Genomic DNA, 17,070 nt, shown 5'->3' with positions numbered 1-17,070 from the left:
GGTGACTACAGCCCTGGGAAAAGGAAGACCTCCTTTTAAAAAGTTCTACTCTACTCTATTACCAATATGCTATAATAGCTTCCAATTTAATCTGAAATTGGGGGATTTCAGAGAAAGGACATTTGATTTAGCTTTACAACAGGGGGCAGAGTGATGTTGGGGTAGGGGGGTGGATTGCCCCCTCCAGGTCCTCCATGGGCAAGATGACATCAGCAGGCATGGCCGTGGTCACTAACATCACAGCCTCATCCACACACACCTCTACTCCTTTTAGCCCTTCTGCATGTCAGCAGAGGCACAGAATTCTGTGCTTCTCCTAGTCGCAGCATGGAGAGGGGGACTTGGCTGGCACTGGGATCACAGGATCACAGGAAGCTGCCTTACACTGAGTCAGGTCCATCTAGCCCAATATTGTCAACACTAACTGGCAGTGACTCTTGGGGGTTTCAATCAGGATGCCTCCCTAGCCCTACCAGGAGAAGCCGGGGATCGAACCTGGGACCTTTTGCATGCAAGGCATGTGCTCTATCATGCTGAGCTATGGCCCCTTGGAGCAGCTGCTTCTCCCAGTGCCAGCTAGGGATGTACGAAAGTCACTTACCTTTTCGAAGGGTGACATTCATGGTGGTGGGGAGGCGCTCCATCCCTCCCCCCGAAATTCTGGCCAGGGGGGAGGCACTCTGTCCCTCCCCCCCGAAATTCTGGCTGGGGGGGGAGGCGCTCCGTCCCTCCCCCCTGAAATTCTGGCTGGCCGGCTCCGCTCTGCAGGGATTCTGCGGAGCCGCCGGCTGGCTCCGCCAGCGGCCGGACATCCGGCCGCTGGCTAGCAGGGATGCAAATGGCGGCGGCCGTAGCTGCCACCGTTTGTGTCTCTGCAGTCAGCCGTGATAGGCTACGTAAATGTTTATCTAGCCTATCACAGCTGATTTAAAAGAAAAACACACAGGCGCGCGTACGCAAATGGCGGCGCCCATGGGCGCCGCCATTTGCGTTCCTTATTTTGGCACGTCTTAGTCTACATAAACATTTACGTAGACTAAGACGGCAAAAATAAGGGGAACGCAAATAGCGTAGACGCTATACTATTTGCGTTCCCCTTATTTTTGCCGTAAATGTTTACGTAGACTAAGACGTAAACGTAAATGTTTATGTAGACTAAGACGTGCCAAAATAAGGAACGCAAATGGCAACGCCCATGGGCGCCACCATTTGCGTACGCGCATTGTTTTTTCTTTTAAATCAGCCATGATAGGCTACGTAAACATTTACATAGCCTATCACGGTGTTTTTTAAAAATCTAGCCGTGATAGGCTATGTAAATCTTTACACAGCCTATCACATTTTTTTTTAAACTGGAAATGGCGGCGGTGGCAGCCGGTCGGAAGACTGGCCGCCGCCGCCGTATCGCCGCCGGAGCCGCCGCCACCAGGAAGATCCGCCCAAGGTAAGTCCTGTCCCAGGGGGGTGGGGGGGCAGACCGTTCTGCCACCAATTTCGGGGGGCCGAATGCACTGGCATTCGGCCTCCCCGAGATTCGTGGTGGAATTCTCTGACATCCCTAGTGCCAGCTGAGTCCCTGGCTGTGCATGGTGTGCAGGATCCCCATGAGAGTGCTGGGCACTGCGTAGAATTACTTGGCTGCTCTTCCTGGCACCAGCCAAGCCTCCTGCTTGCTGCTGAGGATAACAGCAGGGAAAGGAAGTGGAGTGGGGATTCCTCCAGAGAGGTGGGTCATGGAAGCCACAGTGCCAACAGGGGGACCAGAAAAACACACAAAAACAAACAAACAGCTGTAAGGCTGGAAACCAAAGTAAAAAAAGAAACAGCGGCACCAATTGAATTCCTGACATGTTTCAACACTTGGTCTTTATCAAGGGAAAACCTCTTGGAGATTCTTTTGGAGGATTGCCTGTTGCTTTGGAAGAAGCGAGGAAGAGGGAATACTCCGAAAGAATTGCTAAGAGTTTTTCCCCTGATAAAGACCAAGTGTCGAAATTAGGGATGTCAGACAATTCTGCCACAGATCCCAGGGAGGCCGAATTCCAGTGAATTCAGCCCCCTGGAATCCATGGTGGAATGGAGCAACCTGCCCACCACCCTGCAGAAGCCCCCCGGAACAGAGCCTACCTGGCTGCGGATCCAGCGGCGGTGGTGGCTCTGGCTGCTGCCAAGCTGTGGCCGTAAATGGTGGCCGCTACACCGGCCACCATTTGCGTCCCTTTGCTGAGACGTGATAGGCTACGTAAATATTTACATAGCCTATCACGGCTCAGCGAAGGGATGCAAATGGCGGCTGCTATGCTGGCTGCCATTTGTGTCCGCAGACCTGCTGCAGCTGGATGTCCAGCTGTGGATGCACCCGGCTGGAGGCTCCGTGGAGTTGCCACGGAGAGGAGCCAGCCGGGGAGGATTCCAGGGGGAGAGATGGAGTGCTTCCCCCCCCCCACAGATGCCACTTACGAAACAGGTAAGTGGTTTTGTATATCCCTAGTCGAAATGCATCGGGCATTAAATTGGTGCAGCTGGGTCATGGAAGCCAAGGCCCACCCCCTGGAGGAACCCCAGGAGGCTCTGTCAGCTGGACTGGGGAGCCCAGCTAGCCAGATTCAGCCCACTGCCTGGGTGATCTGTGCCTCTGATTTACAGTAATGTTGCCATTTCTATCCCTTCTCTCCAAACATATCAGAAAGGAGAATTAATCTGCTTTGTAATATATACTTCACACAATGCTCAGGTAGATGACAACCATCTTAGGAACACTTGAAGAGTTTTCTTTTTTTTGTCTTCACCTCCCGCAACCCCCAGTGTTAAATTACGAACCGAACTATACATTTGGATAAGATGAGCTGAAGTAGATAGATAGATAGATAGATAGATAGATAGATATCATGTAACTAGGGATGGCGGAGAATTCCGCCACGGACTCCAATGAGGCTGGATTCTAAGAATCCAGCCCCCTGGGGTACGCGGCGGAATAAAAGACTAACCTCCGCCACCCGGGTGAATCCGTGTGGGGCCGGATCCTCCCTTCTGCCATCCGTCCACTGCCGCCTATCCTGTCTGCTCCTGCCTGTCTTCAGAGGCAAATGGCGTCCGACGTAGTGGATGCCATTTGTGTCCCTGCCATTTGCTATGATAGGCTATGTAAAAATTTCCGTAGCCTATCACAGCAAACAGCAGGGATGCAAATGGCGTCCGCTATGCCGGATGCCATTTGTGTCTGAAGACAGGCAGGGCGGCAGTGGACGGACCCGGCCGGTGGCTCCGTGGACTCCCCGAGGAGAGGACCCAGCCGGGCAGGATTCCGGGGGAGGAATAGTTTGCCTCCCCCCCGTGGACCCCCCCCGGCGGACTCAAAGGTGAGTTCCGTACACCCCTACATGCAACATAACAATTTTGGTACTGGACCATTATAGACTACAGGAGAAGATGGCATATTTGAAAGCTCTTTTACATAACAAACTTACCTTGCACATAGAGAACTAGCATATCAGGGCAACAGTTCTATCCTACTGTTCTCTCATATGGGCTAGTTGGCATAGCATCCAGTTTGTGAGGAGCTACTGATGAGCACTCTTAGAGTACTGTTTTCCAAGCAGCTCTGAATCTACCTGATAGTACTATCCTCTAGCCTGCATTTAACCAGCGTGCTAACCAGCTTTATTATTGTATGCCACCTTCTGCCCTGAAAGCTGGGCCAAGGAATGTTTTAAATAAATAAAGAACGAATATCATGGGGGAATTTGCCAAATGCTTTGATAAAATCAGGGTAAATTGCCTTCACAGAGAGCATTCCCACAATTTGCTCAGCTCATATCCTGATTTTAAAAAGAAAAAAAAAAAAGGCAGGCAGGCAGGCAGGCAGACAGACAGACAGACAGATGAGATGAGTCTGGAAGGATTTATTCTTGACAAATCCTTGCTGGTTCCTACTAGCCGGTGTTTTGTTAACAAAATGCTTACAATCTGACTCCTTTTTCTAGCACCTTCCCCTGCATTGATGTCAGATTGACCTATCTGTAGTTTCCTGGAACTTATGTGCATGGAGTTGTTGTTGTTTATTGATGTGGGGTTCATCTACATAACAATTGCAGTTTGCAGTATGTTTTCATGTTTTGCCTACACAACCATTTTGCAAAGTAGGTTGCTGTTATTCCGCCTTTATGTACAGAGAACTGAAGTAGTAGGCTTTTCTGCATGATCAAGCAATCCAAATCTGACCCCCAACTGCATTTTCACCACAATCCAACACAAAATGACCCCCAGACATACAAACCCACACACCTACTCACACATGCAATGAATGCCTGAGAGGGGAGCGGGACCAAATGTGGGTTTGCTCCCACATGATGACCCAGCTGTGCACTTACAACATGTACGTATACAGCATGAATGAATTCTGGGGGAATCAGGGTTCCTACTCCCGAGGAACTGCCTTAGGTTTGTACAGTTGTATGAATATGGGGCCCTTTCTTATCCTTTGATTTCAGTGGACGTAGGTCCACTGACAAGTTCTCAATCATGGTTGCCGGGTGACTAGTGGCAAACATATATTTAGTTCTGGCACTTGACACCTGATCCAGATACCCATTGTGAAGTGAGACCCTCTCCTCTCCCCTGAGTGCATCATAGAGAACTTACAGGACAAAGGCATGCATGCTTTCTGGGCCATGGGCACATTTGGCAATTTGAGAAACTGGCCTGGGCACCAACACAAAATGGCTGCCATGGGTAGGGATATCAGAGAAATCTGCAATGAAACCAAATGAGCTTGGATTTTGATGAATCCAACTGGCAATTCTGCAGCAGACTGGCTTTTCCCCTGCCAGGTGGATTCCAGTGATTTGTGGACCATTTTTCTAATGTTCCCAATTTTGCACAAATTTATTGAAAGATACCATTTTAAAAAGTGACCAAAAATGTGCATTTCCCCATAGGCTAAAGTGTGAAAATGCGCATTTGGGAGGATTTTGCACATTTGGGGGAATTTGCATGTTTTTGCACGTGCAAATGTGTGCAAATGTGCATTTGTGCAAATACACGAACTAAAACAAAAACCTGGAAAGGTGTCCAGGACACATTGGTGCCCACAGGCCTGTGGTCTACCCCGGTTATAGGGTAACTGCATCCCTCTTCATGCTGAGCACAAGGGACTCGCCCTACCTCCTTCTGAAGTTATGGAATGCTTTCCCCAGTGAGACTTGCCTGACACCAACACTGTCATCTTTTTGGCACCAGGTCGAGACTTTCCTCTACTCCCTGGCAGCTGACAGCATATGGTAAGGTTTTTAATAGATCCTGAGATTTACTGTTGATTGCTTAAAATCTTTATATTGCTGTAGGCTGGTTGTATATCATGCTGTTTTATTGCATTTTTAGGGTTTAATCTTTGTCAGCTGCCCAAGGGAGTTTTTGCGATTGGGCAGTATAGAAATGGAACGAGTGAATGAATGAATTAATGTAGGAACCATACATTTAATTCTGGCACTTGTAGGAATGTCCATTGCTGGGAAATCGGGTTCTTTTTTGGCTCAACAGAGTTCCATGGCTGGTGCAGTTGCTTTGCATCTGTGAACATCAGGAACTTTTTTGCATACTTTTTGGGAAGGTGCTACAATTTGAACAAATGTCTGAGCAATTTGCACATTGTTGTTGTTGTTGTTGTTCAGTCGTTCAGTCGTGTCCGACTCTTCGTGACCCCATGGACCATAGCACGCCAGGCCTTCCTGTCCTGCGCTCTCTCCCGGAGTGTGCTCAAGTTCATATTCATTGCATCCGTGATGCTATCTAGCCATCTCATCCTCTGCCGTCCCCTTCTCCTTTTGCCTTCAGTCTTTCCCAGCATCAGGGTCTTTTCCAGGGAGTTTTCTCTTCGCATTAGGTGGCCAAAATATTGGAGCTTCAGCTTCAGTATCTGTACTTCCAATGAGCACTCAGGGTTGATTTCCTTTAGGATGGACTGATTTGACCTCCTTGCAGTCCAGGGGAGTCGTAAGAGTCTTCTCCAGCACCACAGTTCGAAGGCATCAATTCTTCGGCGCTCAGCCTTCCTTATAGTCCAGCTCTCACAGCCATACATTACTACTGGGAAAACCATAGCTTTGATTAGACGGACCTTTGTCGGCAAGGTGATGTCTCTGTTTCTTACTATGCTGTCTAGGTTTGCCATAGCTTTCCTCCCAAGGAGCAAGCGTCTTTTAATTTCATGGCTACAGTCACCGTCTGTGGTGATCTTGGAGCCCAAGAAAGTAAAATCTGTCACTGCTTCCATTTCTTCCCCTTCTATATGCCAGGAAGTGATAGGGCCAGATGCCATGATCTTAGTTTTTTTAATGTTGAGTTTCAAACCAGCTTTTGCACTCTCCTCTTTCACCCTCAACAAGAGGCTTTTGAGATCCTCTTCGCTTTCTGCCATTAGGGTGGTATCGTCTGCATATCGGAGGTTGTTGATAATTCTCCCGGCAATCTTAATTCTGACCTCTGATACATCCAACCCGGCATTTCTCATGATGTACTCTGCATATAAGTTAAATAAGCAGGGTGACAATATGCAGCCTTGTCGTACTCCTTTCCCAATTTTGAACCAATCGGTTGTTCCATCTCTGGTTCTTACTGTTGCTTCTTGACCCTCGTACAGGTTTCTCAGGAGACAGGTAAGGTGGTCTGGTACTCCCATCACTTTCATAATTTGCCACAGTTTGTTGTGATCCACACAATCAAAGGCTTTAGCGTAGTCAATGAAGCAGAAATAGACGTTTTTCTGGAATTCTTTTGCTTTCTCCATGATGCAGCGAATGTTGGCAATTTGATCTCTAGTTCCTCTGCCTCTTCGAAACCCAGCTTGTGCTTCCGGTAGTTCTCGGTTCGCATACTGCTGAAGCCTAGCTTGTAGGATTTTGAGCATCACCTTGCTGGCATGTGAAATGAGCGCAATTGTGCGGTAGTTTGAACACTCTTTGGCGTTGCCCTTCTTTGGAATTGGAATGTAAACTGACCTTCCAGTCTTGTGGCCACTGTTGAGTGTTCCAGATTTGTTGGCATATTGAATGCAGCACTTTAACAGCATCATCTTTTAGGATTTTAAATAGCTCGGCTGGAATACTGTCATCTCCGCTAGCTTTGTTGTTACTAATGCTTCCTAAGGCCCACTTGACTTCACTCTCGAGGATGTCCGGCTCAAGTTCAGTGACCGCACTATCATGGCTATCAGGGACATTCAGATCTTTCCTGTATAGTTCTTCTGTGTATTCTTGCCACCTCTTCTTAATCTCATCTGCTTCTGTTAGGTCCCTGCCTTCTTTGTCCTTGATCATGCCCGTCTTTGCACAAAACGTTCCCTTGAGATCTCCAATTTTCTTGAAGAGATCTCTAGTCTTTCCCATTCTGTTGTTTTCCTCGATTTCTTTGCATTGTTCATTTAAGAAGGCCTTCTTGTCTCTCCTTGCTATTCTCTGGAACTCTGCATTCAGTTGGGTGTATCTTCCCCTTTCTCCCTTGCTTTTCGCTTCCCTTCTTTCGTGAGCTACTTGTAAAGCCTCATCAGACAGCCACTTGGCTTTCTTGCATTTCTTTTTCTTTGGGACGGATTTTGTTGCTGCCTCCTGAACAATGTTACGGACCTCCGTCCATAGTTCCTCAGGCACTCTGTCTATCAGGTCTAATCCTTGAAATCTATTCCTCACCTCCACAGTATATTCATCAGGGATATGATTGAGGTCATACCTGAACGGTTTAGTGGTTTTCCCTACGTTCTTCAATTTAAGCCGAAATTTTGCAAGAAGCAGCTCATGATCTGAGCCACAGTCAGCTCCAGGTCTTGTTTTTAATGACTGTATGGAGCTTCTCCATCTTTGGCTGCAAAGGACATAATCAATCTGATTTTGATATTGACCATCTGGTGATGTCCATGTGTAGAGTCGCCTCTTGTGCTGTTGGAAAAGAGTGTTTGCTATGATCAGCATGTTCTCTTGGCAAAACTCTATTAGCTTTTGTCCTGCTTCATTTTGTACACCAAGGCCATGCCTGCCTGTTATCCCGGTGATTTCTTGACTTCCTACTTCAGCATTCCAATCCCCTATGATGAAGAGGACATCTTTTTTTTGGTGTTAGTTCTAGAAGGTGTTGTAGGTCTTCATAGAACCGATCAACCTCAGCTTCTTTGGCCTCAGTGGTTGGGGCATAGACTTGAATTACTGTGATGTTGAATGGTTTGCCTTGGATTCGTACTGAGATCATTCTATCATTTTTAAGATTGTACCCCAGTACTGCTTTTCCCACCCTTTTGTTGACTATGAGTGCTACTCCATTTCTTCTAAGGGATTCTTGCCCACAATAGTAGATATGATGGTCACCTGAATTAAATTCGCCCATGCCTGTCCATTTTAGTTCGCTGATTCCCAAGATGTCGATGTTCAATCTTGCCATCTCATGTTTGACCACCTCCAGCTTACCTTGATTCATTGATCTGACATTCCAGGTTCCTAAACAATATTGTTCTTTACAGCATCGGATTTTCTTTTCACCGCCAGACATATCCACAGCTGAGTGTCCTTTTGACTTTGGCCCAGCCGCTTCACTCTTTCTGGCGCTACTTGGAAATACCCTCTGCTCTTCCCCAGTAGCATATTGGACACCTTCCGACCTGAGGGGCTCATCTTCCGGCGTCATCTCTTTTAGCCTTGTGATACGTTCCATGGGGTTTTCTTGGCAAGAATACTGGAGTGGGTTGCCATTTCCTTCTCCAGTGGACCACATTTTGTCAGAACTCTCTGCCATGACCTGTCCGTCTTGGGTGGCCCTGCACGGCATAGCTTATGGCTTCACTGAGTTACGCAAGCCCCTTCGCCACAACAAGGCAGTGATCCATGAAGGGGCAGTGATCCATGAAGGGGAATTTGCACATGTCCGAGCATAATTTGCAGAAATTGCTCAGAAATCTGCACAAACTGCAAACCTCCCCCCCCCCTCCCAGCACAACATTCCTGGAAAATCCATGAACTGGCCTGACTCTCTGCAGACTGAGTTAGGCGCTACAACAGGAACCACAACGAAGTCTGAGGGGCTGAGCTTAGGAAAACCTGCCAAACTCTACCCCGAATGGATATACTGTATCTGACATCTCTAAGCACTTGACACCTGCTGCAGGGGCCCAGCATGAAGTGAGACCCTCTTCTCTCCTCTGAGTGCATCCCAGGGAACTTGTATGGTAGCTCAGCACAAGATTCTGGCCCTACCTCCTTCTGACATGCACAGAAAACTCAGGGGCAGAGGCAGGATACGGCTTGCACATTTTGCTGGGCTTGGACCAAGCCAGAAGCAGTTTGAGTCTGGATGTGTTCCCTAGATGTGGAGCTTTTATGGAAAGATGCCTTTGGTAGCTCCCATGGACTTTCTTGCACTGGTAGAACTGACAAGGAGCTTGTTCGTTCAGACTGCCTTGAGACATTTTGAGAGCTTTCCCTTAAATCCATATTGCTACAGCACAGGTGTGCACCAACCTGAAAAGAGCAGAACTGCTTTTAAGAATCTATTCATTTAATGTAGCTTCTAGTTTAGCCCTCAGTCTGGGAACAAGCCTATTGAGGTACTTGTGTGTGGTCTGGCCTTAGAGCTCTCTTGAGACACAGATGTGCAGCATCAACTGCTCTAATTGGCTGGCAGTATGAAGCCTCTGGATTAGTCAGGCCTTATATAAATGCTAGGAGCCTCCTGCCCTTCCTTGGCTTTCTGACTACTACTCAGCTCTCCAGGGTTAGATTTTGCTATGGGAACAGGTGGCCCAGCCTGGCTATAACACACAGAAGAATAATCAACAGGGGCTATTGTGCGTCATTTTACCCAGCAATCACAATAGAATTGAATGCATTATCTGGAGGCAGGGTCACATTTCCCCTGTAGCAAAAGGTCAGAGTTTCCAGCGGGGTTGGTGTCAGGGCTTGGCATTGTTGGGCATTTGTCAAGCCCCATTCTATAGAAAGGGGCTAGGGATGTCATAGGAGTCCAAGAGGGGGGTGGAGTCTGGCAGCCTCCTCTCCACTCAGCTTCCTGGACTCCAGTCCACAGACTGCCGCCACTTACTTGCCCCGCTCAGCTCTCTGAATGAGTCGCTGGGCAGTGAATGGTCCATTCATGCCTGTAGTCTTGCATAAATGGCTGCTTTATGGCCGCCATTTGCATAAAAGTTCTTTTACATAAAACAACAAGCTGCCATTGCTACACAGAATGTTGGCTCACTGAAGGGTTGGGCAGCCACGTACCACTCACTGGGTGCCCACACACCACTCGTTGGGCACCAACAGACCACTTGGCAGCTCATCCAGGGAGCTGAAAATGGCCGGGTGAGTGGCAGTGGGCCGGTGAGCAGCGAGTGGTGTGTCAGGTGGGCACAGGGTGGTTCGTCCATCCCTACAAGGGGCCCACTGCTAACCCCCAGAGCCTTGAATTTGCTTCTGCTCTTCCTTGCTGTTTCTGCCTGTTCACATCTCCTCCCTGAGTGTGCAAGCAGTGACACAGGTGAGGGGAAGAAACAGTGTCCTCCATGTGCTTCTCCCCCACCCCAGGAGAGTTGTGCAAATGAGTGGGAGGCAACAGAGAGAGGCCAATGAATGGGAAGTGGCTACTGTGGAAAGGAGGATGAGCTCGAATCACTCAGGGGTCCCTCCAAACCTCAAATGTAAGTGGGCTGGTGGTAGGGATGTCCAGAGTTGGTTAAATCTGTTCCATCATGCAGATTGTCAGGCGTCCTTCTCTCTGTTGCCTGCTCATAGACAGAATCAGAATTATTTTTAGGGATGTACAAAAATTTCATCTCACTTGTGCAAGTGTGCATTTACGCTAATGTGCATTACAGCAAGTGCACACTAGCGCACATGTGAATTTGCACAAATCTGCCCCAACAGTTAAAGAAGACAGCAGTCTGCAAGTTCGCAGAAAAAGCCAGTCCACTGCAGAATCCATAGGTTGGATCCATAGACATTTATTTGAATCCATTGCGTATTTCTGAGACATCCATAACTGGTAGCAATGGCAGCTGCAGGAAGCAGCGGCAGCAGTGCTCCAATCAGCACCAGGCAGCTAGGTCTCGGGGACACCATTTTAATCCCCCACAATGCCCTGGAGCAATGCTATGCCAGGTACATTGTGGGAAATCATGTTTGTTTCCCACAATGACATGGGATGACAGTGTATTGGTTGGGGGCATCGTGGGTTTTTCCCCAACCTGCGACTGAAGTTCCAGAGTGAGAAGTTGGTTAAAGGGGGTCCAGGGCAGGTATCACCCCAGGGTATCTGTAGTGCTGGGACTTTGGCAGCAGCCTGAGGAATACTTTGTGCAGCCTCCAATGTTGCATTAGCCCCATATTACAGATGGCCACTTAAACCGAGACCACCTAGTCAGTGGAAGCTGGTGGCTCCGATTTCAGCGAGGCTGTGAATTTATGCTGGGTTTTGGTCAGATCCAGCCAGAACTCTAGAGGAGCTATCCAAGGTGCTGAACCTATTTTGGTGACAGAGTTCAGCACCTTGAATAATTCATTTAGAGTTCTGGCTGGTTCTGACTGAAACCCAGCATGGATTCACAGCCCCATCGAAACTGGAACTACCAGCCTTCACTGTACCTAATGATTTCATTGCTGAGGCAACTAGAGACTTGTTGGTTGACAGTTTATTCTCTTAGCTACTTGTATATCATACTATAAATCAGGGGTGGTCTACTTTGAGCGGTCTGGGTCCCACTTTCCATCCTCCAGACCCCACTGTGGGCCACATCCTTGCCACTCCCATGCCACCAAAATTTGGATATGCAGCAAAAAAATTGGGGGCCTGCTGCTAAATTTTGTGGGCCACACAGGTGGATAGGGATTCATGCATCCAGGGCCCATGGTCTATGTGTTGCCCACCCCATTACTAGACGTCTCTGTATAATTATCTTCTTCAGGTAACTTGGAAGAACGCTGTAACACAAAGAGGTGTAACATTCTCTTCTCTCTCTCTCTCTCCCAGATATACACTCTTTCCTCCACATACATCACCCCACACCCCACCAGTGTAAACAGAGAGTGGAGCTCTTGGTCTAATTAGCTGTCTTTAAGGCAGGGCTAAGTGGGCACAATGGGGGGGGAAAGTCTTTCTCGGGCCCCTCCAAGCTTCTGTAGGCCCTGGCAGACGGAGAGGTGAGCGGCCTCCAAGAGGCACAGCAAACTCACTGACATTATGTCCACGGGTTATCATTATCATCTCCTTTTTTTTTAAAGGAACCTGATCGATCGCTCCCGACCACAATGATGCTTCGGGGCATCTCTTGCACTGCTGGGGAGTGATTGACCATTGGGTATCATTAGAGAAGAAAAGAGGAAAGGGAGGAGGGCTGGAAGGAGGGAGAACAAGTCCGTGTGAGAGAGGCAGAGGCTGTAGCAGCACACACAGAACCAAGTGCTCCTCGTGCATCTTTCTCCCCCCCCCAACTCCACTGACCTTTCACTCGGGAGCCAGGTGGAGCTGCGAGAGATTTAATTGAATGGATTCCTCAGATGTGTTTGGGGTTTGGGTGATGATGGAGGAGGAGAAGGCAGCCAGACCCTACTGAAAAGAGACGTGTTTGAAGAAGGAAAGAGAGGGGGATAGCAAGAAAGAAGGGGGGGGAAGAGAATGCACACAACAACGACAACAACAGTGACAACAACAACAACAACTTTGTATGACCTTCAAAGGCTAATTGCTCGGCTCTTCCAAGGCCTTAGTTGGGCCTTCAGCTCACACAGGGGACGGTGGTGTTTGGCGAAGCCAAAGCTTTCCCTCACAGATACACTTCTTTCCTGCACACACATACTCGTTGCTCCCTCAGAAGCATTGCAGCAGTGCCGTCTCCCCAGTGACCCTCACCGTGCAATCGATTGCTGTCGAGCCAAAGGGGCCACCTTGTCTTTCTCTCTTCCTCCACCTCCACTACCATCGCTCCACAGACACACACTTGCAGGCAAACACACCCCTCAGCAGAAGCTGCATTAACAGGCCAGGTTCATGCTTAATTTCCCAGGCCTCCCTCATTAATCTTAACAAGGGGGGGAAAAGGAAGGGGGAGAGAGAAAAGCGGGATGGGGTTAAAAATAAATAAATCAGGACTATAGTAGAGACGTTGGCTCAGGCTAAGAGGGGAGGTGAGAGTTCTGAGAGACAAGATGGGGGAGACATTGGTCTTGTTTAGGTTTATTTTGTGGGGTGTCTTTTTTTTTTTGGTCTTCAGAAATACTTAACCATCTTTCCTGTCAGAAAACCCTTTTGAAAAGCTCTCTGTTTATACAATTAGGAAAAAAGACACACACAGCAACACAGATGTAGGAGACTGAGACCATTTAAGAATTTGGAAGAGAAATATGAAATGTCCGGGGGAACTAGGAAAAATGTAGACTAAGAGGCTAAGCCAGGGTGACAGGCTGTGCATGTGTGTGAAGGGATGTGGAATGTATCACACTGTTACAGGGAAAGAAACCCAGTTTTGGAAAGTGGAGAAAAGCATAAAGGATGTGCATTCCTCACCACTCACTGGCAACACCTACTAGAAATAATCAGGGAACACAAGTTAATGTGTTTAAAGTAACCTGCTCTTTTAAATCTTACGTGGACTGGGATCCTGTTAAAATGAATGATTTTTTTTTTTTACTGTAAAACGCCATCAGAGTGAAAATACCCTCAAACCTTTCCTTTTTGTGCTTACTCTTTGCTGAATTTGACACTCATTCATGCTTGTTTTGTTTGTTCCCAAATTTTACACCACTACCCTGAATATATGTAATACCCACTTTTTTTAATTACTCCCTTTCTTCCATTATAATTCTGCCTTAATTTGTCTTCTTTCCCTCCTTTAGTCTTTTCTTTTTAACGTAAGTAAAATGCAGTGAATGAATCTCAGCTGACTTAAATGGGTGACAAGGGAGAATGGAAGAAGGAAATTCATCCCTTCTTGTCTTCAAGAGCAATTTAATTAGGCCCGGGCCCCCTATGAGTGTGTAATGAAGGACAAGAGGGTAGGATTTTTCCTGGGCTTCCTCTGAAGGCAAAAGCAGCATTGGACACACATGCAGAGAGAAAAGATTCTTAAAGGATCATGTAAGAAGATCCACAGATAAGCAGTTAATTTTGTGTCCTTAGGAATCAAATGAGCAAGTGGTCTCTCCCTGGAATAGCCAAAGTAATGGGAACAGGGGCAGAGAAAGGGAGAAAATGGATAGCAAGAAAAGAACATTGGGGTATTTCACTATTAAAACTGATGGCCAAAATTAAAGATTTCTTTAGCTTGATAGGATATATTGGCTGCATGTGTACATATATATCTATATACATATATAGACATATTGATTTTTTCCCTTACACAGCTCAGTTAGTTCAAAAATTTTCATCAGGGAAAACCCATTTTTAAACTAATTGGAGTCTGTGGAGAGGAAACCTCATTTTTGGTTCAAATGAATTTTCCTGAAAATGTCATTTGATTCGGGAAATATGACGGATCTGCCTGATTTCTTGATAAGAAATGAAATGAGCCGTTGTCCTTCAGGATATCATAGGCTTGAAATGGGGGTTTTTATGGTTAATGCCATTAGATAGAAGTGCCCTACTTTGGAAGGAGAAGTCCATCAGCTGCAGGGAAAAACTGAAGCCAGAACGGCATCTTTGACTCTGCTGCTGCTGCAGTTAGAGCTGGCATTCAGCAACGATAATCCTTTTCCTCACAAGAAATAATTACAAAGTAAATTGCAGTAAATAACAAAATGGTCAAAAGAGCAGACAAACAGCTTTGCCACCCTGCATTTTAACACTGATTAATTGTTTTCCAGACTGTGGTCCAAAAAGGATGATTCACCCCGATGGGGATCTACCCAGAAGCGCATCAGGAGACATGAGGCTGCCAGTTGTGGGATCTTGTGCTGCCATGTGGGGTAGAGGGAGATGATATGCATGGCCACTGTGCATTTGTGCAATTGTGGCACCTTGAAAGAGGTTCCACAGTGTTCATGTGAACCACAGCAATGACAGATAGGGATGTGTGAGAATTTTGTTTGTGCTCACAAAAACATGTGAGCATGCCCCATTTGAAACTCCAAGCATGAGCATGAGTCCACTGAAAATATCCATAAATTGTGGAACGCATGCTTGCGTTCGCCTCATTCCCAATTCCCAGTTCGATTTGCGCAAATTTCCTAATCTGTGCAATTTCCTCTGTAGACCAAATCAGCCCTACTTTAGCCCATGGACGAAAATTGCGCAAATTTGGGGAAAGTTGCAGAAATCTCCCATTTGATTGTTGCTTGATTTGCACAAGTTTCCTGTCTGTGTAGAGCAAGCAGCGATCGGGCATGAGACGAGTGGCGAGATGAGGTTTGGAGAATCCTGACACTGTTGAACATCAGTCATTCACCCATCACTAATAATAGATACCATCACCATGTGGAGGCGCCAGATCAAACAAACAGCACCTCTGTGAGAACACAGCTGGGAGTCTGGGAGTAGCCCCGTATGCTGACCACACCTGTGCATACATTAGGGATGGGTGACCTAGGGATTTTTGTGATCAGACAGATACTTTGAACACCAATTTGAAGCTCATCTTATTTCATTTTCCATGTTCTTTTGCACTCTTTTTTCTTTCTTTTTTCTAATGGGAAAAGTGAGCATTTTGAATGGGGAAAATGCACATTTTTAAAAAGCCCACCAAAAATGCACACTTCCCCCACCCGCCCCAGAGTAAACTGTGAAAACAGCACAAGTGCTCTTAAAGGGGGGAGGGGGTCAACATAGTTTGAAATGATCCATCTAGTGTCATATGTAGTTCAGCCCTAAGGTGCCTCTGTCGATTCCTAAAATCTCTCACTAAAGAACCCTGTCATCTTATACTCTCCAACTTGTGCACACAACAGATCAAAGGATGATCTTCACAAGCAGACTGGTTTGAGCCTACATGTTGGGGTGTGTGCTTTGTATTGACAGACGCTTTCCCACTGTGAATCATCTATTTTGTAGGGAGGTTCCACAATCAACAAATTCATTACTATGAGACTATCTACCTTTAGAAACCATCAGATGATTGTTACAATGCCCCCTCCCTTCTTAAAAACAATAACATAGCACCACATACTGTAGGTTAAATAAAATAACCAGGAATTAAATGTGTGTCTTTCACCATTTTAGAGACTTTTCAAAGCTCCTATCCAGCACCACACATAAGGTATCATGACATACTTTTCATGGAGCTGTGTTACCCACTGGCCTTGCAACAATAATTAAATTCAGACAGTAGTATCTCTCATTACAGTATCTGTGTAGGTTGTTATTACTTTGTATTTGTGTTGTGCCAAGCTGAAAAAGTGGATTTGTGATACTAACATCTAAAGCACATTTATCTTTCTTACTTTATTTATACCTCCTGTTTCATCCCACCTTATCTTCAGGCCCTTCAGTGCTAGCCAACACACTGGTTGTTTCCCCACAGAAAAGCAAATGGGTGAAATACGCTAAAGGAACTCTTTGAATCCATGTTTGGTTACCAACTGTGCCAGAATAAATGAGTCAGCCTTACCATCAGAACAGTAAGGAATGCCTCAATGTTCCCTGTGTATCGAAAGCTGGAAATCATCTACCAAAGTACTAAATCAGATCCTCAAGGGAAATCACATTTTCTAGCTTAATACAGACATCTTGAGCATTCAAAGTTGCTTTAACGTTCAATGCACATCTCCTGGAATTTCCATGTTGTACATGATGGGAAAGCCAATTCTGCCAGACCCAAGTTTGGATCTGAGATCAGGATGGTTTTTAGCATAGTCCTTGGGTGGATTGCAGTTGTCAGGTGCACTGAAACTGCCAGCCTGACATTTGAACCCCCCCCACCTACTTTGGAAGTACCCCAACTGTATAAGGCAGGAGTGCAAAACACGCAGCCCATAGGAGCACAGGGAGCCCCCCCCCCGAGCCCTATCTGGCAGCTGCCCCCCCCCCCCGGAAAACAACAAGAAATAAGGAAAGCACTCTAGGAACAGGCTCTATGGTTCCTGCCATAGAAGCCTCAATCCTAGAGCATCC

The 17,070-nt window shown here is 46.8% G+C and overlaps 1 long non-coding RNA gene across 2 annotated transcripts in view; it reads left to right on the top strand.

Moving 5' to 3' along the window:
- LOC146339381 (uncharacterized) overlaps positions 1-16,579 on the top strand; it is a 75,051-nt gene extending 58,472 nt beyond the window's left edge. The window contains exons 2-3 of one of the 2 annotated variants that reach the window (XR_014784559.1): positions 5,239-5,279; positions 14,829-16,571. This is a non-coding gene — a long non-coding RNA (uncharacterized LOC146339381). Of the gene's footprint in view, positions 1-5,238; positions 5,280-14,828 lie in introns of both variants that reach the window. The other variant, XR_014784560.1, reaches the window with a different exon arrangement.
- The last annotated feature ends 491 nt before the right edge of the window (positions 16,580-17,070 follow it).

The sequence above is a fragment of the Heloderma suspectum genome, chromosome 7, assembly GCF_057233095.1.
Source record: "Heloderma suspectum isolate Gila_16-S chromosome 7, 16-S_ref, whole genome shotgun sequence".
NCBI classification, from domain to species: Eukaryota; Metazoa; Chordata; class Lepidosauria; order Squamata; family Helodermatidae; genus Heloderma; species Heloderma suspectum.
Note: the sequence above shows the minus strand (reverse complement) of the source record. Positions and strands in the feature narration are given on the sequence as shown.